This window comes from Lepisma saccharinum, chromosome 30 (genome assembly GCF_977018435.1).
Source record: "Lepisma saccharinum chromosome 30, izLepSacc3.1, whole genome shotgun sequence".
Lineage (NCBI taxonomy): Eukaryota > Metazoa > Arthropoda > Insecta > Zygentoma > Lepismatidae > Lepisma > Lepisma saccharinum.
In genome coordinates this window covers 12,731,220-12,754,376 of record NC_139258.1, presented here as the reverse complement: position 1 = coordinate 12,754,376, position 23,157 = coordinate 12,731,220, and positions in this window count along the sequence as shown.

Genomic DNA, 23,157 nt, shown 5'->3' with positions numbered 1-23,157 from the left:
AACCTATAATAATAGTTTGGGTTTTCGAAGGATTAATTAGTAGCCCATGATTAGCTGACCAAGTACTGATTTTGTTCAGATCATAATTTATATCGCGAATTGAATTTTCAATATTATTTGGAGGAAAGGACAAATACAGCTGAACATCATCTGCATAGATGTGATATTTACAGTGTTCGAGTGCGTCAGGAATATGGTTAATGTACAGAGAGAAGAGGAGTGGACCGAGGACGGTTCCCTGGGGGACACCGGCGCTGATTGATCGCCACGACGATTTCTCACCAGAGTTGAAGACGCATTGTTGGCGTTCATTAATATACGAACGGAACCAAGCTACGGTTGGGTCAGAGAAGTTGTACAGGAAGGATAGCTTGGATAGCAGGATGTCGTGGTCAATAGTCTGAAAAGCTTTACTAAAGTCCAGAAGTACAAGAATAGTTACTTCTTTAATGTCCATGGCGTGTCTTATGTCGTCCGTCACGTTGATGAGCGCCGTGCAGGTGCTATGGTTGCGCCGGAATCCCGATTGGAGGGGATTCATTAGATTGTTTCGTGATAAGAAATTACGCGTTTGGTTACTGACAACGTGTTCGAGAGCTTTGGACAGAGCCGGAAGAATACTTATCGGCCGGTGGTCGCCGAGGCTGAGAACTTTGTTTGTTTTCGGCAGAGGGCGAACCTTAGCCAGTTTCCAAATCGACGGGAATATGCCGAAGGACAGGGAGAAATTAAAAATGCCTGTTATAGGAACGAGAACGTACGGGAGAATTTTTTTAATCATTAGAACAGAGATTTCGTCTATTCCCACAGCAGTGGATTTTATTTTATTGAGAGCTGACTGAACGTGTTCTGGCCGAATGGGCGAGAAGAAAAATTTTGGTGCGGTGCCGTGAACGGTGGTCGAAATCGTTCGTATTGTTTCTTCCCTTACATTATTGTCCAGTGTTTGAACTTCGCTGAAATATTCGTTCAAGATTTCTATGGAGAAGTTTAATTGATCGTTCCTTTTTTGTTTACCAACCCCTAAAGTTTTCAGTTTTTTCCAAATAACATCCGACTTTTTCTCATAATTCAGAAGATCGTTCGCGAATCGACGCTTTGCTTTCCTGACCTCTTGGTTACAACGATTTCGTAATATTCTGAAACTTTCGAAACTGCCAGTTGCCGACTGACCGCGCTTTACGTCCCTCCGATGTTTGCCGTAGGCCCGATCCCTGGCTGCCATGAGCTGCCGCAGGTCGTCCGTCAACCACGGACAAGGGGGGCGAGAGACGCGTTTCTTTTTCACCGGGGCGTGCTTGTCGTACAGCTGGAGAACGAAAGTGTTAAGGAGATTCACCTGTTGGTCGAGAGTGGGCAACGTGCTGATTACGTGCCATGGGAGAAGGGCGGCGTCGGCAGATAATTGCCCATCGTTTATGTTTTTAATGTCTCTGTAACATACAAGTTTGGCTTTGTACTTGGGAACGCGCAACTCATAAGATAAAAATATCATGTCATGGTAAGAGATTCCGGGTACTGGGGTTTGTCCGTGACTTACTACGCGTGATGGGCTGGAAACAAGAATTAAGTCGATCCACGATTCAGAGGTTGGAGTGTGGTGAGTTGGGTCGAGAGGACAGATGGAAAGGTTCAGAGCAGACACCGTGTCCCGGAACGACGTGACTTCTTTCTTTGTGCTGCAGAGATCGATATTAAAGTCCCCCAAAATTATCGAATGTTCATAGTTGGGCAAGAAATTCCCGATTTCATTTTCGAAGTTGACGAGGGAAGTGCCAAAGATCTCGAGATAGGTGAGGGGGCTCCATTGTAAGGACACTGAAATGAAATGTAAATATTTTAGCCAGTTCTTCGAAGCGTCACAGGAGACTGACGTGACCTTTAGTTGCTGCTTACAGTGCACAGTGTTCCTCTATTTTGCAGCATTCGACATTGTTTTCCCCATCAGTCTGCTTCGTTGTCTCGGGACGAGAAACTAGAGAAATCCTCAAATGTGACGGCACTTGCGAGTTCAAAAAGCCATCTCTTGTTTTAACCTCGAGACTGTTGCCATGGTTACAGTATTTTTCGATTGTTTGAGTGGCCGCAGAGGACAAGAAGCATAGGAAATATCACGAGCTTTGAGGGGAAGTAATATATAATTTATAGCATACGTCGAAATTTCCGTTATTCACGTAATGTGTTTTTCCCTTCTTGATACAATTACTTCTCGACTACAACAGAGACTTTTCATTGCGTAATACGTAGATTATTGTTTTAAAAGATTTATGCAATTTAATTTTAGAGGATGCAGGCGAATTCAGAAGCTTGCTGTGGAACATTTAGATGATGTATTAAGTTTAAGAAGCTAATTGTGATAAGTTTAGAAGATGCATGCTGTTTACGAAGCTTGTTGTGATAATTTTAGGAGATATGTACAGTTTTAGGAACTTAATATGATAATCTTTGAAGATTATGCAGTTTAAAAGATTGTTGTGATAATTTTAGAAGACGTATGAAATTTAAGAAGCTTACTGTGATTCTTTTAGAAGATGCATGCAGTTTAAGAAGGTTATTCTGATTCTCTTAGAAGATCCATGCAGTTTAAGAAGCTTATTGTGCAACATTTAGAAGACGCATGCAGTTTAAGACGCTTATTATGATTCTTGTAGAAGATGCATGCAGTTTGAGAAGCTTATTGTGATTCTTCTAGAAGACGCATGCAGTTTAAGAAGCTTGTTGTGATACTCTTAGTAGATGCATGCAGTTTATAAAGCTCGGTGTGATTCTTCTAGAAGAGGCATGCAGTTTATGAAGCTTATTGTGATTCTCTTGGAAAATGCATGCAGTTTAAGAAGCTTATTGTGATTCTTGTAGAAGATGCATGCAGTTTGAGAAGCTTATTGTGATTCTTCTAGAGGAGGCATGCAGTTTAAGAAGCTTATTGTGATTCTTCTAGAAGACGCATGCAGTTTAAGAAGCTTATTGTGATTCTTCTAGAAGATGCATGCAGTTTGAGAAGCTTATTATGATTCTTCTAGAAGAGGCATGCAGTTTAAGAAGCTTATTGTGAATCTTCTAGAAGACGCATTCAGTTTAAGAAGCTTATTGAGATTCTCTTGGAAAATGCATGCAGTTTAAGAAGCTTATTGTGATTCCTGTAGAAGATGCATACAGTTTGAGAAGCTTATTGTGATTCTTCTAGAAGAGGCATGCAGTTTAAGAAGCTTATTGTGATTCTCTTGGAAAATGCATGCAGTTTAAGAAGCTTATTGTGATTCTTGTAGAAGATGCATGCAGTTTAAGAAGCTTATTGTGATTTTTGTAGGTTTTAAACTCTGCATGTAGTTTTAGCAGATTATTATGACTATTTTTAGATGCTAGCTATATTTAATTCAATAAGATTAGTGTGCTCTTTCTAGAGAGAACTCGCTATCATAGGTTCCGGATTGAAGTCCTGATCTAGGCCTATTTCTTCATCAATCTTGATTGGCCAATATTTATCGTTGCTGTTAGACTAAGGAGGCAGAAAGGCGATGTGAAGTAATAAGAAAGAACAAATGCAAGAACAGATATTGTGCTAAATTTAGAGTATGGAGATAGATAGAATAGCATCTCTAAATGTTTCCAGGCTGTCTTATAATGTGTTTTAAATGGAAGATGAGAAGAGAAGGAGGAAGACAAGGTGAAACCGTAAGAGTAGTATCTAGTCCATGAGCGGTTCTTAAGTTGGGTTAAGGGGGGCAGAAGCTTTCAAAGCACTCGACACACGCACTTCAGAGTTTTTGCCCGGTTCGGCTGTGACCTCAGGTTATACCGGGACCACCGACACGCACTGGGATACGCACTCTTACGCATCGTTGTCATGGCAACTGCCCCCCTTCATTTGCTTTTGTTTTCCGACCAGTCTCTCGGGGTTCGTACTTTATTTTAATACCGCTGCTGTTTCCGTCCGAACTGAGCCCGCGGGCTGTCTCTTTGGGCTCAGAAGTATTCACGCACTCAAGGCAAAACTTTGAAGGGCTGATATCTCTTAATTAAAAGAAAATGTCAGCCATCATATCATATTGAATGCGCCTGTCTAAAATAATCATAATTTAAATTACCTTTTTCCTTTGAAAGAATAATATGATTTAATTTATCCTTTAAAGTATTAATAGCATATGTTCTGTGTTGCATGTTGAGTTCTCTCTCTCTCTCTCTCTCTCTCTCTCTCTCTCTCCCTTCTTTTTCTTTCCTTTTCTTTCTCTCTAGAGAGAGAGGGGGGAAAGAAAGAAGGAAGAGAGAGAGAGAGGGGGAAAGAAAGAAGGGAGAGAGAGACGAGAGAAAGAGGGGGTAGAAAGAAGGAAGAAATAGAGAAGGAGGGGTGGAAAGAAAGAAGGAAGGAAGAGAGAGAGACGAGAGAGAGGGGGGAAAGAAAGAAGGAAGAAATAGAGAAAGAGAGGGGAAAGAAAGAAGGAAGAGAGAGAGACGAGAGAGGGGGAATAAAGAAGGGAGAGAGAGAGACAAGAGACGAGAGAGGGGGAAAGAAAGAAGGAAGAGAGAGACGAGAGAGTGAGGGGGGAAAGAAAGAAGGAAGAGAGAGAGACGAGAGAGAGGGGAAAGAAAGAAGGAAGAGATAGACGAGAGAGAGAGAGGGGGAAAGAAAGAAGGAAGAGAGAGATAGAGACGAGAGAGAGAGAGGGGGAAAGAAAGAAGGAAGAGAGAGAGAGACGAGAGAGAGAGAGGGGGAAAGAAAGAATGAAGAGAGAGAGACGAGAGAGAGAGAGAGAGGGGTAAAGAAAGAAAGAGGAGAGAGAAACGAGCGAGAGAGAGTGGGGAAAGATAGAAGGAAGAGAGAGACGAGAGAGAGAAAGAGGTTGAAAGAAAGAAGGAAGAGAGAGAGACGAGAGAGAGGGGAAAGAAAGAAGGAAGAGAGACGAGAGGGAGGGGAAAGAAAGAAGGAAGAGAGAGACGAGAGAGAGGGGAAAGAAAGAAGGAAAAGAGAGACGAGAGAGAGAGAGAGGGGGAAAGAAAGAAGGAAGAGAGAGAGACGAGAGAGAGAGAGGAAAGAAAGAAGGAAGAGAGAGAGAGGTGGTCAATCACCTGTCAGTGTGGTAGGCCCATTAGTCAACTGTCAACAGGTGATATGTTTAATTCCTTTGGAGAAATCTTCCTAGATAAGGACTGTCAACTTGATTTGTTGTTGTGTGGCTAGTGACCCTGCTATGTGTATGTAATCTTTCTGTGTGTAGTATATTTCATCATTTTAGTTTAGTTCTTCGTCTGAGGAAGACCCTGATACAGGGTCGAAACGTTACATGTTAAGTGTTTTTATATCTTAATAAACTGCCTTGGTCAGCAACTTAGTGTTTTTAATATGGAAACAAGGCTTAATTATATTACAATTAGCATTTAGATGTCACCTGTCGCATTTATCGAAGGTATTTTGTAAGATTTAGGCGTCTTTTAGCAGCACAATAGCCATTCTAAGGACTGCAAATTTTGTTTTAGTTTTAAACGACGTCAGGAGTGGTTGCTTAATGTAAAAAAAAAAAGGTTGTAATTGTCAAGGAGGTGTGAAAACAAGATGATAAAAAAAAGGGTTGATTTTTAAGTTGGGGCGACACTTGAGCTCCCACACCCTGAAAGAATAATTTGCGTACATTCAATACTAGTACCATATAAGAAACGCGCAACTATTGTGTGTTTCTAGTAGCCACGCCCACGGTTGCCATTTGCATGTGGGATTTGTAAATACGCTTCCGGGTCTGGTGTTGCTTTTATGGTGCACGTATACTCCGTCCCGGTTAGTTTTGTAGCAAGCGGACGAAAGCAAGTCTCTGCGCACGTAGTGACGCGAGACGGCTCCACCAATGAACACGTGAGACTTCAGCCTCCCTAGCAGAGTGTACTGCTTCAGCACATTCAATTCTCTCCCATTTCTCTGTATAGCAGTTTACGTGCTGACTGGTCATTGTGTCATGAGGGAAAGGGCCTACAATTGGCTGTTGCCATTAGCCACACCCACAGTTTCGATTTGCATGTGGGATTTGTAAATACGCCTCTAGGCCTGGTATTGCCTTCATGGTGCACGTGGCAGTTGACGCAGCCGACTGCCAGTTGCGTCACGTAAGAAACGCGCAACTATTGGCTGTTGCCATTATGGTTGCGATTTACATGTAGATTTTGTAAATGCGCTTCTTGTATTTCCTTCATGCTGCACGTAGCAGCCGATGTACTCCATGGACCCTTGCGTCGTTTATGAAACACACTATTGTTGGCTATTGACATTAGCCACGCCCAGAGTTACGATTTGCATGTGGGTTTTGTAAATAAGCCTCGTATTTCTTTCATGGTGTACGTAGCAGTCGAAGTAGCTTATGGACAGTTGCGTCATGTAAGATACGAGCTACTATTGGCTGTTGCCATTAGCCACGCCCATAGTTTCGATTTCCATGTGGGTTTTGTAAATGTAGATAGAAGCCAAATTGATGTAATTCTGAGTTGACTTCGTTTGAAATTACCTTACTTGGAGGACAATCACATACGCTGCTGTAAACTGACCCATTTTGCATTAATTTTCGTGCACAGGTTAGTGCCATTGTGAGCACCGTCCACGTGCAATGAGCAGTGTGGGACCATTGTCCACTGAGGAGCCATAGACGCTGCAAGCAGGAGAGGACTGTACGGGGCATTATTTTCCTAGAGCTCTCAACTTGTAATCTCTCCCTCTCACCCACACTGCTAGAGCCACCACAGGCTAACGAGGCACTGGGGGCTATAACCTCAACCAGGACAATTATCTGTGGCGCTTAAGCTTCACATCTTCCTCGTTCACTGGTATCTTCTTTCTGACACTTGATGAGTGCCTTTGTAGTTTTGCCTTTTATTGAACATGTTGTGTACTTTGCTTCGGTCTGGTATAGAGTGAGGAGAAGAATTTGATAATTTCGGCATTGGAATGCCGACTCAGTTGTTCTGTCGAGGTTTAAGTCAACTTTTTTGCCGACCTCCGCGACGGAGTGGTTAGCACCACGGGTTCGAATCCCGGCCTGGCCTCATGGGTGTTTTTTACGAGTGTCCCTTCATCAATTTCATCATATCATCACTCATCCTCATCTGCGCGGTTAGCCAAACGTTGCAGTGGACACTCACAAACATCCATGCCCAGGCAAGGGTTCGAACCCGCGACCCTTGGCGTTGTAGCGCGATGTGATAACCACGGGGAGCGGCTCTATTGTTCTATGGTGCGCGGCTATACGGCGTGTTAAAAAGTTTCACAACCTTATGGGAAATCTCATGAATTGTTCTTGTTTTGTTATACCTGAATACCCGAAAACACTATTGTCGTTGGTTCATGGAATCTGTAACGCCAGAAGGGAATGGACTCTATGATTGGTATTGGACTGATGACGCATGGTTCCATCTTCATGGATACATTAATATTCTCAGATATGGGCCAGTGACAACCCACATGTGATGAAGGAGTTGCCTCTGCATTCACAGAACATTGGCGTTTTGATGTGTCATATCACGTAGTCGCGTGTTCATTACATTGTTTGAACAGACAGTGGATCTCTGAACGGTATGTGACAATGGTGAGATAATTTGTTAACGCGTTGTCAGCTGAGAAGTTGGAACGCACATGGTTTCAACAGGACAATGCCACAGCCCACACAGCTGGGAACACAATGCGTTACTTGGAAAAGTGGGGTTATGGCCACCGCGATATCCAGATTTATCGCCTCCAGACTTCTTCTTGTGGGGTTATCTTAAGTACTCCGTCTACGTTACTCATCCGCACTGTATTCCGGAATTGAAAGACAATATTCGTAGCTGTGTTGGTAACATCTCACAGATAACATTGAAAAGGGTTTTCAACAACATGGTTCGTCGTGTCCAGTTGTGTGAAGAACAAAACGGCAGTCACTTCCAGCACTTAATGTAAAAAATGTAATAAGAAATGTTTTCCCATAAGGTTGCGTAACTTTTTGAACACCCTGTAGATTAAACTGTACTTACGTACAAGTTAAAAATGTGAAACGGCCATTACTAGAAATCGAACATGACGTTACAAGGGGCGAAAAACCAGTGGATGGAATGAAATTACTATTTGCTTTTGGGGCCACACGAAAGGCACACACACACATACACACATCCAGTAATAAATGGATGATATAATAACTGTAACACCTTTGGAAGATTTGGAAGATTCAAATTTAAACTTCTAGTTCTTATTACCATCAAATTCATAAAAAAATGTATTTTCTCACATTTAAGCCTCATTTTGCCGTGTAAAATTGTATGAAATAATTCACAACGTTTTAGATTTTTCAATATTTTTGTAAGAAATGAACGTTAATAATCTTGCTGCGCCATCTATGAGCAAGAATAGAAGTTTGAACAGGCAATGCGAATTTACTGCGAATTTTAGTGTGATTGGTTCTTCATTTCTAGCATAGAAGTGAATATTATCTCCCCCAAATTCCCAGGATTTAGAAGGACTAACTTAAATGTGCAAAAAGTAATATAGAATTATTATGGGCGCCATGAAATAGTAGGTCAACGTTCTGGATTTGTAGTTCAGGGTCGCGTTGACCCACCAGGACACCGGAGCAGATCCCCGTAAGCCCGGCCACAGTTATGATGGCGAAAACACTCATAGTTCATGCCAGATTATACTATTTTCTCCAATATATAGATTTTAGACACCACCTACACACGCTCTTGATTGATAATAAAGTCACAGTGTAAATCATGTAGGATAATGACCTGCCTAATCTACTCACGTATGCATCTAACAGCACAGAAGAACAAAACTTATCCTGCCTAACCTATTAATATGCTTATTTCTGCTATTAGTGCATGCCTGAGTAGGTTAGGCAGGTCAGATTTTCTGCTGTTACCATATATCCTCACGCTGTGGCTAGCTGCTCGTTCTAAAGCATATAAAGCTTCAAGCTTCTTCTTTTAGTTCATAGATGGCAGCATAAGCTTAATATTCTTTTATTCGACGAAAGAAATACGAATAATATGAGAAAGTTAAGGTTTATTTGAAATCTTCTACACGGTAATTTGACTCTAAAACTGAAGAAAACATAAATAGTTATTATTTTTATAGCAATAGTAAATGATAGCCGATAGTAAAATTTAAGTTCTTGTAAGTGAAACACTTTCTCAAAATTTCATATTGCGTTGGATCCTTTGTATAGTAGGAAAATGTAATTGATAATGGTTGTTCTATATTATATCTCTGCCATTGTGTTTGAATACAGTTCATTACAGTGCAGCAAGGCTACGAAGTCATTATTTATCTTTTCTCTTTCATCTTTCGTAGCTTTATTTCTCTATCTGTTACCTTCTACCTCTTGTATCATTCTTTATGTATTTGACTCTCGTTCTCTCTCTCTCTCTCATTTCTTTCCTTTACTCTTTTTCTGTTTTGTTTCTTAATGTTTTCTCTTTCTATCATCTTTATCGCTTCTTTATTTCTTTCATTTTCTTTCTTTCCCCTCCTTCTCTCTTCCTCTCAATCTTTTCAATTTCTCGCTAATTTATGTAGTTATCTTTCCCATTTGTTTATTTATTTTCTCTTTCTTCATTCCTTCTTTCTATATTCTTCATTCTTTACTCTTTATCTTTCTATATTCTTCACTCTTTACTCTTTACTCTTTCTCTTTTGCTTATTTATTTAACCTTCTTTCCCTTTCTTGCTTCTTTATTTTGTCTTCGTTTTCCTTCATCGTTTCTTTCTATTCTCTTTGACTTCTTTCTCTTTCTTTTACTTGCTTATTATTTCTTTTTGTCACTTTCTTCTTTGCACTCTCCCAATCTTTCACTTCTTTATTTCTGTTCTTTCTCTTGCCTTTTTATTTCTTTCTTCTATTCTTTCTCTCTCTTTCTTCCTTTTCTTTCCATTTCCCCTCTTGCTTCTTTGTGCCTTTTCCTATATCTGTATCCCTTGCTTATTCATTTTCTTTCTCATCCTCTCTCTCTTACTACTTTATTCTTATATTTTCACCTCCTTTTCTTCTTTACCTTTTATAATTCTCTGTCGCTTATTTTTGCTTTCTCTATCATCCAATTTATTTATCTTGCTTTCTGTCCTTGCTCCTTTCCTTGTCTTCTTTTCTATAACCTATTCAATTCTTCCTCTCTCTCTCTCTTTTCTGTTCTCAAGCGCTTGCTTTCTTCTGATGTCACCCATGTCGGGTACAACTCTTCGATTTTGCGCCCTTGGGAAATTTTCTGTGGGCGTCCCTGACGCTAACCATTATTGCCATAAGCACAGCCTGTTTCTTCTGCTGTGTGTACACCGTTACGGAAAATTGCGCCTTTCTCTGTTATTAGACCACGCCGAGAGCATCTTCGACCTGTAACTTTGGAAGTTTTGACGCCCACAAAGTCCTCGAGGTGAGACAGCTATTAAGGGAATGTCGGTGGACACAAAACGACAAGCAGTGTTGCCACATGGTGGGAAATTTCCCTAATTGGAGGGAAATTAAGGGAAAATTTTAGGCGAAGAGGGAAAGAGATAAATTTTATTAAAAATATCAAATTTGCATTGAAATTTGAAGATATCAGGCTGACATATTGCAATCAATATCTTCGAAGATAATCGTGTGTAAGTTATTCCCACCATGATATTATCATGCCTCCTATAATTTAATTTTTATTGATTGATTTGCTTTATTTCACTTCGCTTCACTTTTGGCTAATTCGCGAAGATGGGGATGAGTGATGATGTGATGAAATTGATGAATGGACACTCACAATTATAAGGCAATTATTATAAACGCAAGGAGGTAGAGGTAACTTTTATAAAAAAAAATACATATTTTGTATATTTTTCGCAGTGTATAATATCCAATACAACACACAAATGTCCAAAAGACATCCATTAGATATCCCTTGGATTTTCGGGTCGGACGTTCTGGATATACATTAGATATCCAGGAATATCCAATAGACATCTATCGGATGTCCCCTGGATATCAATTTGTCAGCATACGTGATATCCAGAAATGGATATGTTATGGACAGTTCCGGAACACTTTAAGAACATGTTTTGGACATCAAGTGGGACGTTATGTGGACATTATATGGCATTTTTTTCTACGTACTTTGGATATTGTATGGATACGAAAAGTACATTTTTTAGACTATATTTGGATCTCATCTGGACATTATTTAGATATGAAAAGAATATTTCCTTGTCGAAAAAAGATTTTTTAACATTTTCTGATGTTGTTGGGTTGTAAAAAAAGTGTTTTTAGGATAATTTCTTACTAGATTGGAGCATATTATGGACATTTTCCTAGCATTATATGGATAACAGGGAAGTTTTTTTTTATTATAATTTTAGGGCACAAGTTAGATATGAAATAGATGTATCCTGGACTGAATTGTACGTTCGCATGTGTAGAAGAAAATACTCTGCATTAGTAAGAAACTTGTATGGAGCCAAGCGGATTTCGTCTTACTTAGATTTGTACACATACATTTACAACATGCACTCATCTCTCTCTCTCTCTCCCTCACACACACACACACACGTACAAACGCATGCACCATGCACGGGCGTATACAAACACATACACACATGGACGCACACGCATATCCATGTGATAAGCAGAGTATTGACCTTATCTTCACTGCCACGTGTACCTATCTTCCTGACGTGAGAGACAAAGCCTGCGTGCCTTTCACCTGGACTTGCGCGCGCATGCGTGACTCGCTTGGACACAGACCATAGCGGGTGATTCTCCTAATATCCAGACGGGGAGCTCCTATGGACGTAAAATGGATATCGCTAATATACATAGTTCTCTTATCCTATGAATATCCCTTGAGAGATTTGTGACACTATAAGCGAGTATTGAATGAATTTTAGTCACCATTGTATTGTAGCGTTTCTGATTCGGCGATAAAAAAAAGTTTCAATGCATAATAATAGTAAATAAGTTTATAGACGCTAATGAAAGAGTGTAATTATTGTTTCAATTCCACAATAAAGTATGAAAAATATATATGTTAATTTTCTAATATTCGAAACACATCCTGTTTATATCCATTATAGATATTCAATTATGGACAAGACTTTGCTTTGCATTGGATATCCAGAATGGGATTAATTTTAGATATCTAGTTTTGGACAAAATATAGCTCTGTATTGGATGAGTTTTAGATATCCAGTATTGGACCAGATTTGGCTCTGTATTGGATATCCAGAATGTGATGAGTTTCGGATATCTAGTTCTGGATATCCAATGGACGTTAAGTAGATATCCAGTTATATCCAATGGATATCCCTTGTGGATTTGTGCTGTATGGGTATCAAATCTTGTTAATTTTGTTTAGTTCATCATGATATTTCTTGAGATTAATGCTTTGTATGTGTTAGCTAGTAATAATAATAATAATAATAATAGGTGCATCCCCGATGGCGTAGTGGTAACGTCGTTTCCTTGCAATCAAGGGGTCCTGGGTTCCATTGTAGTTCGGATCTCACTTTAAACTGTAGGTCCAGTCCCGATTAGCTCTCTGTGCATAAAGTGGACTTAAAACTACAATTCAAATAATAATAATGAGGTTTCGTGACCTTAGATTTAATGTTTAGAAATGTGAAGGGAGAAATTGGATGAAAAAGGGAAATTTTGTACTTGCGAAAGTGAAATTCTGCTCTCAGACGTTGGCAACACTGGCGACAGGTCCGGTGCTTAGGATCCCCCCGCGGCTACGTCAACAGGAAAACAACGTCGTAACTTCAGCGACTCGGTTATGCTTGCACGTCTCCTTGGTCCTTGAATAATTGATCGTAGTTTCTTAAGGACGCCGAGAAGACGATCGGTGCGGTGAAGCGTAAGAAAAAAGGCCATAAACGAAAGAATTACAGTCGGGTTTATGTCACCCAAGTCTCCAGGTCACAGTAATTACTAAGAAAAAACAGTATATTGTCCTCTAAACCTGCTTGAAGGTCTGATAAATGCGATTTCAGTTGATTTTTTTTAGTTTTACGAAAGAGTCAAATGTTAACCTTAAAAGTCTGACTGACAAACTGACAGCTCAAATTTACAACATGAAGGCTGCAACACTGAGCTTCAAAACGCTATTTAAAGATGGCGTCCTTCGCAATTCCAGGTTGATTTTTACCCTCTGGATGCAGAAATTCTCTACCAACTGAAAGTTCCAGAACGTATAGCTATCGAATCATACAATGTATATATGCATAATTTATATTATATACAGCGTGTCCCAAGATGATTATCCGGGTTTCAAGTAGTTCGTATATTGGAACCAGTGATGTGCGTCTACGTGTAAACAACGATAGTCTACATTCTACACATAGACTATTTTATATACGTAGATTACGTAATCTATGTAAACAACATGGCGAAAGGTGATAACTTAGCAAAGGGCGCCGTAGAATTAAAATAAAATTATACTCCGTATCAGTTGCTGATGAGTGAGGAAAACTTTTCATACTCTTTCTTCCAAATTCGAACAATTTCTCACCTAGGAAGAAACTAATATAGGAAATATTCTAGTGTTTTTTGGGGAAAAACCACTCTTGCCTTACGACTGCCATCTGTTGTTGTTTATGCACACTATTTATCTTCTTTCATAGTAGATAATAAAAGAGAAGAGAAATTTTGTTGTAAATAAGTTTTCTTTCATTTCGTTAGAAACCAATATAGTTGAAAATGTCACTTTGCTTTCATGAAACCCTTGAAAATTAATTTTAATGCTCTTTAGATTGTCTACGTATTCTATGTAAACTGCAACCCAATGTAATCTACCTGTAGATTACGTGTAGACAACGCATGTAGACGTAAACTTATAGTCTACGGCACATCACTGATTGGAACATGGGAATGTTTATATCGTATATGTAAGACAAGAAGGGCTGTGGAATTTTGCTATCCTGAGCGCTTATCATTTGTTTCCCACCAAGATAGGACGTGCCGGTCCGGATGACATGGTTCTCCTCCTATTGCCTTCACGATCCCCTGACCTCACACCTTCTGACTTCTTCTTGTGGGGCTATGTGAAAGATAACGTGTACATATTACCGTTACCTACTGCCAGACCTGAGGAACAGAATTGTTGCAGCTGTTCAATCTTTCATTCCAAACATGCTGACGTGTGTTTGGGAAGAATTGCACTGCTGGTTGGATGTGTCACGAAAGGCGCTCACTTTGAACATTTACAAGATAGACTAGGTACTTGTTGAGTTGTCGTTTACTCCCTTGAAACCCTGATAATCATTTGGGGACACTCTGTATATTCCCATGTTTCGTTCTGTATTCTTGTATTTTCTCTATATACATATATAACAATTTATATATGTCTGTGGGTGGGTGTGTACGTTTGTTTGTTCCGGCATAACTCTCGTACGCCTGGATCAATTTCAACCAAACCTGGTACACGTATCACTTGCAATCTGGAAATAATATTTTTGGGGGTATGACACCCCTGGGAACCCTAGGGGTGGGGTGGGAAGGGGTGACATGTAAAAATAATCCAAAATGACCGATATTAAATTCCGCACAACAGAAATCCGTGTCTATGCAATCCCGCACAACGATAGTGTATCTCCGGTTGTCTGACATTCAGGCTGATTTGACTTTGTGTTGCGAAAATGACCGATATTAGTGTGGAACCCATAGTTTACGTGGTCGCTAAGGTGAATAGTGACACTCCCAATTCCTTTCAACTATATCGATTGTTTTAAGTTCACCTTATGGGGACGGGACCTACAGTTTAAAGAGGACAGGGTGCTTTATACGGGGAATCGAACCCTGGCACCTGTGATTACAAGCCGAGAACTTAGTAAGATTTGTTTTAAGTCCATTTGATGCCTACATAGACTAATTGGGACTGGACAATGTGCTTTCACCAGGGTTCGAACCTGAGATCCTGTTATTACATGGCGAGAGCGTTAACACTATGCAATTCAGGGAGGTCCTTCCTTCAAACCACATACAGGGCGAACCTACACTCTGTCCCGGTAATCTTTGGTGCGAGCGAACGAGTAGAGACTCGAGAGGGCTCGACCAATGAACGCACGAGAGGGAAAGTGAGTGCATGGAGGAGAAAACGCGTCCGCAGCTAGCAACCATTTGTAGGAGCGCGCTGCTTTGTTTCGCCCAGTCACTTTCTCCCCTTCTCTTCCGTTACGCGCAGCCTTTCTCCACAGATTACAGTGTGTAACTTCGTTTCGGCTGCTGGATATGTAAGCCAAAGCGCATTCTGCCCACAGAACACCAAATCTGTCTTCTTTAACGGGTCGTTTCCACGTTACACAACCAACAAAGTTTCATGACTTAGGCTTACGTTTCCTGAACCCCTCCCCTACTTAGGTTCCTTTAAGGGCTGCGTCTCCAAGCCCTTACAAGGACAAGACAGGGGCGTTCTGTCGTTCGGCTAATACCCAGGACTTAATCGGTCTTATCATCCAAGCGGAGCTAATCTTCTATCCCATCAGCTTCTGCAGAACATCCATTAATTAGTTAAGATGATTTTCTCCGGATCATGAAAGGTAAAAGAGAAGAAAGTAGCGGGAGGGATGAGGGGGGAAGGGGGTGTTTGCCTAATTTATCAGGGCGTTGCCGTAGATTGGGGAGGGACCAGGGGGGGCTTTCTTGAAAGGGACCTGCCGTTCTGGTGGTTCCCAGCTATTTTCTCTTGTAAGAAGGTAAAGGTTGCCATATTGTCAAATGAAAGTACACATATACCCTGTCCAAGCTAACTGTGGAGCAAGGATGAGCATAGCGTCATAGTAGTGGGGAAAATCGAGTGGCTCAAAGGCTGGTAACTGCATTCACTGTCCCCTCATTCACGCAACACCGTTTCCTCTCGCGTGTTCATTGGTGGAGCCGTCTCGCGTCACTACTTGCGCAGAGACTTGTTTTCGTCGCCTGCTCAAAAGTTAGCTCGGACAGAGTATAGTCTAATCGAGACTAGAACTACAATTGAAGGACCAGGTAAAGAAAAACAGAAGTCAATTTTCTGTCGTAAGCGAAGTCGTGATGTCATTTCCTGTTATATGGATGCTGTGCTGAACTTACAACATGCTTTCCCTTCGTTTTAGCACATTTGGCACTTCTATTCATCAATCCCTTTGTTCATTTACATGTTCAGCAATATTCATTTTCTGTAGTTTGACGAAAGTTGACCTATCTGGGCTCTTTTCCCTGGACCTTTATTTAGGGTGAGACCCAATCACTGCGTAGAGTGACTCCATTGGAACACGAAACTACAATATTGGGAAGAAGCCCCCCTCTCCCTCCTTGTGCTATGAAGGATATAGTGGGTCTTTAGGCAGGGGTAAGAATATTCTCGATCTCGGGTATGGTGGAGGTGATCCGCACAATGCTCCGACAGCTTTTAACCCCACAACTAACCTTCGATTTGAGACTGGGTGAGCCTGATGTTACAAGAGTATTGGAAGAACTTCCACCTAAATTCAGTGACCCGGAAATCGAATGCGAGTCACCACTGTGAGGCGTACTTTCATTTTACTCACCATATTTCATCATTGATATGTTCTCTCTCTTTTTTGTTATTCTCCTTCCCCCTCTCTAGTTAGGTCACTATAAGTTTACGTCTACATGCGTTGTCTACACGTAATCCGTAATCTACGAGTAGATTATATTGGGTTGTAGTTTACATAGACTACGTAGACAATCTAAAGTACATAAAAAATAATTTTCAAGGGTTTCATGAAAGGAAAGTGACAGTTTCAACTATATTGGTTCCTAACGAAATGAACAGAATCCTATTTACAACAAAATTTCTCTTCTCTTCTCTTATCAACTATGGAAGAAGATAAATAGTATGAAAAAACAACAACAGATGGCAGTCGTGAGGCAAGAGTGGTCTTTTCCCCATAAAACACTAGAATATTTCCTATATTAGGTTTCTTCCTAGGTGAGAAATTGTTCGAATTTGGAAGAAAGAGTATGAAAAGTTATCCTTACACATCAGCAACTGATACGCAGTATAATTTTCTCTTAATTCCACGGCACCCTTTGCTAAGTTATCACCTTTCGCCTTGTTGTTTACATAGATTACGTCATCTACGTGTATAAAATAGTCTACGTGAAGAATGTAGACTATTGTTGTTTACGTGTAGACGCACATCACTAGTATCTACCTGTTTCTTTTTCCTCTATCGCTCTATCGCCCCTCTCTCTCTCTCTATCCTTTTTTTCTAACTACCATTTTCTGTCTCTCTCTATTCTCCTTCATTCTCTCACCTCCTGTTTTTCTTTTCCTATTTCTCTCTCAGTTTAGGTTACTCTTAATTTTTCTCTCTATCTACTTCATCTGCTACTCTTTCCTTTTCTATCACTCTACATGTTCATCCTCTATCTTTTCTCTCTCCCCTTCTATCTCTCTACTCCCTTTATTCTCTCTTCTTCTATATTCTCCCTTCCTAATACTCTTTCAAGTTATTTCTTGCTTCGACTATCTTTCTGTTTCTTCTTCTTCATATTCACATTCTTTATCCCTGTTTGGGTCATATTAATTTCTCTCCGTGTCTATTTGATTCTCTTTCCTCCTCTCTCGCTCTCTGTCTATCCCCTATCTCTATCTTCTCTTTCTTTCCTTCCATCTCTTCATCCTTCTACCCCATCTCCCTCTTTTCATCACTTTTCTCTCTAGTTATTTCTTGTTTTCGACTATTCTTCTATTCCTTTTTATTTATATTCATCCCCTCTGTCTCTCTCTTCCTCTATGCGTGTGTCTATTTCTACCATCGTTGATTTCTCACTAAGAATTTCTCATTCAGCTGACCGGCGAGCTGCAGCCCACGCACATCCACCCGCTAGCGACGCATCAAACATTCATTCCACGCCTTCGCTTTTTACTGCCCTCTGACCTGTGACATTTTTCCGCCTAATTTTCACCTAAAATCACCCTCCACCTCGTCATCTTGCGAGAACGTCCGACCCACAATTTTTAGAACGCACGAAGCGATGTTCATTTCCGTACGCTGAATATTCCCTCAAATCTCGAACAGACCCCCTTCCCCTACCATTCCAGCGGACAATTTGCCACGCATGGCTTGACATGGCTGACCGTGTATTATTCCAACGACCACTGTTTGCTTGCCTCGAAGCCCAAATTGCGCCCATTTGGTTCTCCGGACGGGGTGGTCCACGGATGGGATGCTGGGAAATGTCATCTTTTCCGCGAGATGAAGGATGGAGGACGGGAGTGACGCGCGTTTCCATTATGTTTGTTCAGATTCTCATTGATTTTTTTTCCGTTTGCAACATCTTTCCTCTTGATATTTTCAGAGTGCATGCACAAATAGCTCAGGAGCTAGAATAGCTAGAAACAGTTTTGTTCCAACAATCAGGCCTATTAAGTACCCTATAATCTCTCTCCATTAGTCACTGTTAAAACGACAACATTTCTCAATAATATATTTCACAGCACACAAATGTCCAAGAGTCATCTACGGATGTCCTTTGGATATCCGTGTCGAAGTTCTCTACGACTTCCAGTAGATATCCATTGAATACCCCTTGGTTATCTGTATATCTGTCCAGGAGACATCCATAGGATATCATCAAGGATATTCTTTGGATCACTTTGAATATGTTTGATAATTATTATTGTGTAATTCACGTGAATAGAACGTTTATATTTGATTGTGGATAAGAAAAGGATCTACTTGAATAACCAAACACTATGAATGAATCTTTCCAAGGATCGTTTGAACATAATCTGTATATTTTCTGATATTTCGAGTACGATAAAACATTTCTGGATATTCAAGATTGTATATCCCATGGACGTCCAATAGATATCCTGAAATGGATATCCCTTGAACGTCCAATTGATATCCCAAACGGATGTTCCGCTGCCAGTGAGCAGGGTGGCCAGTGCAGCTGAGAAAAAATATCGTTCCCTGCTGCTTATGAAATCATTTTTCGTTCCTTTCACGGCGCCTCCGAATGCACCCTAGACTGCAGGCTAGCGAGGACATGGCGCCTTGACTCGCATCCAGTACAATCCTCTGTGGTGGTCGTGGTGCGTCGTCCCTATACTCTGTCCCAGTTATCTCTGGAGCAGGAGAAGTCTCTGCGCAAGTAGTGACGCAAGACGGCTCCACCAATGAACACGTGAGAGGAACGGCATTGCGTGGATTCTCCCCGCTTCTCTGACAATGTGCGCGGCATTACTCCACAGGTAACAGGGACAGAGTATATATGTTTGTGATTGTCCTTCATCCATCTCGTTTTATCACTATTCATCCTCATCTTTGCGAGTAACCAAAAGTGGAAGAAAATCTAAATAATATCAATCAATAACAGCCCTAACGTCGTCGCCTTGTAATCAAGGGGTCCCGGGTTCGATTCCAGGTAGAGGCATATGGCACAGTGGTTCGGATCTTACTTTAAACTGTAGGTTCAGTCCCGATTAGCCTTCCTGTGTATAAAGTGGACACACAAACACCAAGATAAACAAGGAAACATTTCATATCCGTGATTAATCCACCCTTTCAATTTTGAGAGTTCTACACCCTGTTTGTCATCTACAGAGGTCCTCAGTACTCTGAAGGATTCTGAAACGATTCTCCGGATTCCAGACGCGCAGAGCTGAAAGAATCTGGTGGCTGAAAGCGAGCCACACCCTTGGGAACCACAGAAGACAAAAGACCAACCTACGTGCAGTGTGATGTGTGTTTCCAGGGGGACGTCGATACTAAGATTGTAGCCCTCGGGGTCGTGATATAGCGCCGTGTCTTGGCGGACCCTTGATGGAACAGCGAGAGAAACAGGCCTCCGCGGGGGGTCGTGGCAGATGCAACGAGCTCTGAAGTTTCCAAGTCTCTTCTTGGGTCAAGAGAGCCTACCCTTCTACCCCAAAAGGATAATATGAACACCATTAAGCCTTGTTTCCATGATATGAAAAACTCAATATGCTGACCAAGGCAGAAATTTATTTTATTATAAAACATAAACTAAACGTAACGTTTCAACCTTCTAGCAAGGTCTTCTTCAGACTCTGCACCAAGTACAAATGTAACAAGGTACAAAAACAGGACGATGTATATACACAAACATTACTCCCCTCCAGACTATTAGAAAGTTCTTCTGGAACAATCTAGCAGGTGGCTTTCCCTTGTCAACTGTACTTTCACCTGAAAGAGAATGTGGTTGGACTCTTTATCTCACGCTCTATTTCCTTCATTCTTCTTCCTTCTTCTCTCCTCTTTCTCTCTTGTCCTTACCACTCACTCTTTCTAACACCTTCTTCCATTCTTTGTTTATCTTCAGTCCCCCATTCCAGTTTATTGTGTCTTCTTCACCTTTCTTCTCTATTTCCTTTCCAATAGTCTGGAGGGGAGTAATGTTTGTGTATATATATCGTTCTGTTTTGTACCTTGTTACATTTGTACTTGGTGCCGAGTCTGAAGAAAACCTTGCTAGAAGGTTGAAACGTTACGTTTAGTTTATATTTTATAATAAAATAAATTTCTGCCTTGGTCAGTATATTGAGATAATATGAACGTGCCGTAAACCATAATATACATTTAATTAGCCACTTCTGAATTATGTGAGGGTTAATGTACACTCACCGGCAATGCAAATGTAACACATAAATCCTTCCCCGTAACACGTTGTGTGTGTTGCCTAACTGTACGGCGGTAAGTATAGCAACTTCTACCACCGCCATACAGTTAGGCAACACACATATCGCCTTGCAGTTAAGCAAGTATTTCAGGATAGGTGTCCCATTTTTATTGTAAGTGACTGTACAGAGTGTCCAAGAAGTCCCCGCACCCCTATTCGCATGCATCATGTTGCGACAGTGTTGAAAATTAGTCGATATTCTTTCATTTTCAACTTTCCTTTTGCCTTATACTCACAGAACAATTGGTAGTGAACTAACTCAACCTTTTGAGCCTTGGGTCGTTCATGACTTTACATGCCTAATATTTTTAGAAAGTTTAAGCATGCAGACATAGCCTGAATCGCCATAATTTGAATTTTTATTTTTTATATTGGTGTTATCATGCTACTGTCCGGCCGAGGGAAACGAAACTAGCTGGAAAGTACGATTTCAAACGCAAGAGGGGAAGCAGGTACAACACACCAAACCACCCTATGGCATTTTGCTTGCATGGGTTCGCTTGTTGTATGTATTACTGCTTGCTGTGTTGTGTTTGTGATGTCTCTTACAAATTCGTAACAAACCGTTTCGTACTGGAACATAAACACTGTCGTTTTGGTACCTTTTGCACATTCTACAAAACACCCTAGATATAATACATAATCCCACAAACCATTCAGTTACTACATTTTTTGAATTATATATATAATACTATTATTAGTGAATACTATCCTGATTACTGCTGTGTAAATTTGTGCTAATTATAATATTTACTAAGGAGATCAATTTAATTGAATGATCCAAAGTAAAGTTACTGGTATACAAACAAGTTTATCTACTAATGTGACGTGATGAATACTTTCCTGATATGTTCTGTTTGCTTATATAGTATATGGATGGCTATTCTTTTAATCTTGTACCCTTACATAATTCGTAAACATCTCTACGTATTTTGGCGGCGATATTACTTCGTTTGAAACTTCATTCTTGTTTCCACAACAGTCCATTTTCACGGAACCCGCTTCCTGACCCAAGTGCCGTCACCCCTATTTTGCCAATGAACACGTCCAGTTGGCGCATAATGGAAATAAATAAACACATATTTCATTATATATATAGGTGTGTATATCAGATACAGTGTTCCTCATAATAGAGTAATGAACTTCGAGAATTTATTTCGACTACACTATACTCTGTCACAGTTAACTGTGGAGCAGGCAAGCGAAAACAAGTCTCTGCGCAAGTAGTGATGCAAGACGGCTCCACCAATGAACACGTGAGAGGGATTGCGTGGAGGGAGTAAGGCGACTGCAGTTACTAACCTTCCCAGCAGCGTGTACTGCTTCGCTCTGACCACTCGATTTCCATCGCTTCTCTGGCGCTATGCGCGGCCTCGCTCTACAGTTAGCTGGGACAGAGTATACAGGGTGTTTCTGTAACCGTGTTACAGACTTGCAGGGACGATGGAAGGGAACAAATGCAACATATTGAAATAGAGAACTCTGGTCCAGAAATGCCCCAGTCAAAAGTTACAAGCCAAAACCTTCGAAGGGCAGGCAACCACGCACAACGCGGAGGGGAACCATAGAAGATGTCTGTGGAAGTGGAAAACAAACAAAGAAGAATCACTGTAGTCGCTTTAATGAGTAGTAACTGCAGCCATCATTACAGCAGTTGTTTAAAGATATGCCCCCTGCCTCGATACAGGCATGACAGCGTCGCAATAAGCTCTGTCGTATCCACTCTAATATCCCAGGACTCGTTCAGACCAGATCACAGGCTGCAAGGATTCTTGCAAATAAGGAGTATGGAGAAGACCACAGAAAATATATACAAAGTGCTTAGAAAAGCGGGCATTAAAACTTACAGGAAGGGAGGGAGAAGCATCTTAAGAATAGCGAAGAATGCAAACAAGAAGGAAAACAGAGAAGAGGAAGAGGAAGGGATTATCTACGAAGTGAAGTGTAAAGAATGCCAGAGTGTGTACATAGGAGAAACGAAAAAGAGGCTGAAAGACAGGTTGAAACAACATAGGGATGATGTAGGACTTAAGAGAGAGAGAAATGCGATATTTAAACACACGAGAGAAACAGATGACATAAAGTGGGTGTCACGTGCCATTTCCGACGACACAATGAAAAATGCAAGGAAGAACAGTTTCCCGAGAGCGACGATAGATGGCAGCACGCCATATAAAGAAGAGCAGAGTTCATTGTAGAAACTTGGAGCGGAGAAGAGCGATTATATATATTATACTAAATGAAAAATATATAAAGGAAGAGTATAAAAATTATAGAAGGAGTGAATAAAATGTTGTATATAGCCAATTAAGATAAATAAGAATATGCTCGTAGATGAAATAATTATGAAAGTTAATAAGTGAGCAAATGAATCCAGAAATGTATAGCGATCCAGGGCTATTCCACTTTTGGTCGTTACATAGGAGGTGGCGCTATTGTCAGTTTAGACGCCCCTAATCTTTCTATAAGTATAGCTTGTGAAGCGAGGAAAGCGAGGGCGTATATGTAATAAATAAGATTACGCTTTAAAAGGAAAGACAAT